Source organism: Rhagoletis zephyria, unplaced genomic scaffold (genome assembly GCF_001687245.7).
Source record: "Rhagoletis zephyria isolate East Lansing unplaced genomic scaffold, Rhagoletis_zephyria_1.1 Rzeph_scaffold_05508, whole genome shotgun sequence".
Taxonomy (NCBI): Eukaryota; Metazoa; Arthropoda; class Insecta; order Diptera; family Tephritidae; genus Rhagoletis; species Rhagoletis zephyria.
Genome location: NW_016162591.1, coordinates 1 through 3,731, shown reverse-complemented (window position 1 = coordinate 3,731; position 3,731 = coordinate 1). Strand labels below are relative to the sequence as shown.

Below are 3,731 nucleotides of genomic sequence, written 5' to 3'. Positions count from 1 at the left end.
TTATTTTTTTGTTTTGTTTTAGTAATGTTTTGGATTCCATCCGTCCTGATTTCACTCAAAAGTTGCCTCATTCTTTGAAGAACACAAATATGGTACCAGATTGAGATCCATTTGCTCCCGTTCTTCTATCCAATCATGCTCTCAGTTCATTTAATTTTTTTTCTTTCCCTTTGAAGGAAACAAACCCGTAGTAAAAATTATCCTTCCATTATTTTCACATAAGCTCTCCAAAAAAAAGTTAACCAAATTTGTTAGTATTTTAATGTATCCAATAAAATATAGTGTATCTAATAAAATAAAGGCGCACACCACGAATTAAAGAAGCTCGGCTAATATTTTGCAAATATTAGTGGTATTCACCAAAGTGAGCAAGTGGCCTGGCAGTCTGGCAAAAGAGCAGCTTCTAGGTGAAAATGCAAAACAAAATTTTGAAATAGTGTTTTCCGTTAAAAATGTTCACTAAAATGGCCTCAAGCTCAAACACAACTATGCATTCAATTATTTTTGTTTCGTGGGAAACTCGATTACTCTGTCGTCCGTATGTATATGCCTATAGTTATCGAATCATGAACTTTCAGTAGCATTGTGATATATGAACTCTTTAAATGAAACCTTTTTACAGTGCACGCTCGATAACGTGATCTAATTAAAACCAAGGGAGTTCACGTTAGCGAATACATATTTACTCATTTAAATTGACATTTTATTATTGTTTTGTTTACATATTTATTTGTGTTTAAGAGATATGATATAAAATGTAAGTTTGAGAAACTTTTTTATTTAAAAAAATCCGTCATCTTTTTTTGTGTCTTCTGTTTTTCTAATAATAGAAGCACAGCTTTCTTCCTTAGATGTCTCAGTACATTCATATCATTTTGATCGACGCCTTCATGGCTAGCCCATTGTACAGCTTTGTTGAAAATTTCAACTACTTCACTTGGTTTAATTTGCTCCGGTGTCTCTAAGACGCAGTCATCATCGGGTTCGTCCTCCTGTTCAATATCGTCATCAGCATTATCTACCTCAATATCTTCGTTCCATTCATGAACGGAAGATAAAGTGCATTCACTCTGAAATTGTTAATAAGAACAAAATTTTCAATAACTCACATATCTTTGTGCATATCTGCGCACACGAACAAACCTCAGCATTTAAATTGTGAAGAAGATCGAAGGTATTGCACATCAAGGAGCGAAGTTCAGCTCCCCATTTCTCTTTTAAAACCGCCAACGGCATACTATCTTCAGTATCATCATCGTTTCCGGCAAAATTTAAAATATTGTTCCAGCAACTAGCTAGGGTTTCTTCGCCGACAAGACTCCAAGCGGTATCCAAAAGATGTATAGCTTTTTTTAATGTTATTTTCTTCATCGACTCGAGCAAATCAGAATGCGTCGCTGCTATTGAAGCTAGAACGCTGTTTCTATAGTGCTTGTGATTTTTATTGCGTTCTGATCCATCGGTTGAATGAGCGGAGTAACGTTTGGTGGCATGAACATTGCGAAAATTCGCCCATCTTCTGTTGTCAGTTCAGCTTCATTTGGATGGGAAGGAGCGTTGTCGATTAGGAGAAGAGCTTTAATTGGCAAGTTTTTCTCTTTTAAAAACAATTCCACCTTAAAAAAGTAAAATTTTAGAAAAATGTATACACAATTCAAAAGCAAGCTTCACCTGAGGAACGAAAGATTCATGAAACCAATCTTTGAAAATAGTCGACGTCATCCAGGCTGATTTTGAGCTTTTGGAGTCGGTGGGGCACAGTTTTTAAAGCAGCGTGGATTCTTCGCCTTTCCGATTTCCAAAATTTTAAGTTTATGAGATCCAGTGGCGTTTGAGCAACACAAGAACGTGATTCGCTGCTTCTCCGACTTTACGCCTGGGGCTCTCTTTTCCAAACTGGACACGTACGTTTTTTCTGGAAGAAGTTTCCAGAATATGTCGGACTCATCAGCATTATATAGTTAATCATTGCACAACTCCAATTCGGCCATTTTAGCTTTAAGTTTTTCTCTAAACGGGTCCACTAGCTGGGGCTGCGAAGACAGTTTTTCGCCTGATATTTGAAGAAGTCGAATGCCGTATCTTTTTTTGAATCCTTGAAGCCATCCATCACTAGCGTAGAAATCACATTCGCTTTCCTTAAATTTTGAATGCAGTTTTTTGGCTTTTTCTTTCAGCATTAAAGCACTCACTGGCCAGTTCTTATTTCGCATACGAATAAACCAACGATAAAGAGCTTTCTCCATTTTGGGCAGCTCTGAAGTACGCAGTGTTTTTCTTTTTCCAGGCCCAGAAAATGTGTCGTTTACACATTTTAAAATCACTTGTCTTTTCGGTTTAATGCCACAAATTGTTGACTTAGCAACATTATATTTCTTCGCTAAGAACGTCACACTCGACTTTTTGTAAAAAACCGAGAATTTCAGCTTTTTCTTTTAATGTCAAGCACACAGGCTTCTTAAAACTCATTTTTAAGCAGCAAATCTAAGGTGGAACACTCAATCCAAAGCCAAAAATGCGACTGAAATGTTTTGTGCGTTACATGCAACCACAAATAAAACGTATAACTTACTATTAGGGGATTCCCCATGCTCAGAATTATTTGAACTCAATAGGAACTAGATTCAAACATTGAAGCGTTTATTGTTCATGTTATAGAGCCTTATTCACGTTTTAGAATAGTCAATGCACAAAAAAGCTTGTTCACGTTTTGGGGTGTTCACGTTTTGGGAGTGTTCGCGTTTTCGAGCGTGCGCTGTATATCGTTTCTAAACAGAAATATATTTACGTATACATATTTCACCCCTATTAGACTTAAAGTTTAAGAATTGGTCTCTTATCTACGCTCTTGACTCTTTTCAGACAAAATCGTTTTGCTCTCTGCGTTTTTGTCCATGTAACTATTATTGGTATTAATTACAAAGCAAATTCACGTCTGAGATTAAGAAAGCTCTAAAAATTTTCAGTTTCTTTCACCCGTATTTATGTACAATGTTTGTGTACATAAGTATGTGTACGTGTAGTACCCCTGCAAAAAATTGTGAGACTAGTCCCAAAAGAGAGTATTCCGAGATTACTCTCAATCGGGTACACTTGGGCATTCATTAGTCGAAACTATTCGGGTAATATTGGAGATTAATTAGTTTCGACTCATCCCTTACGTGTATAATTGGAGATCAATTAGTCCCCGACTCGTATCTAACGGGTACGTTTACGAGTTAATAAGAGTACGCACTTACTCAATGAAATTTTATGTGCGGCGTTGGCACATAGAGAGAGTATTCGCTTTACAAAACTGAGAACCCCGGTTCGAATCGCAGCCGGCGCAAACTTTTATTTTTATTTTTTAAAATTGACTAGTCGCTTTTTATACCCGTTCGGGCATAAAGGGGAACAATTAGTCTCTTCACAGGACATGCTCGAAGAAAAGCTAACAGTTCATTTCATATAAAGAGATCAAAAGTAGTATTATTCGCATGTTCCTTTGCGATTGCTCCCGGAGTAATCTCGGATTAGTCGCATTTTTTGCAGGGTCGTTTGTTTGGTTTGGCTATGGTTATCTTCATACATATATTATACTAGTCGCCCGTATCCTGTTTAACACGGGTCATTCTTAAAATACTAGGTTTTATAAACAATTTCGTATCATGTTTTAAAANCAGGACATGCTCGAAGAAAAGCTAACAGTTCATTTCATATAAAGAGATCAAAAGTAGTATTATTCGCATGTT

At 36.5% G+C, this 3,731-nt stretch overlaps 1 pseudogene; it reads right to left on the bottom strand.

Annotated features, from left to right (window-relative positions):
• Nucleotides 1-774: 774 nt before the first annotated feature.
• LOC108372183 (tigger transposable element-derived protein 2-like) lies at nt 775-1,731 on the bottom strand (annotated as a pseudogene).
• Nucleotides 1,732-3,731: the final 2,000 nt, after the last annotated feature.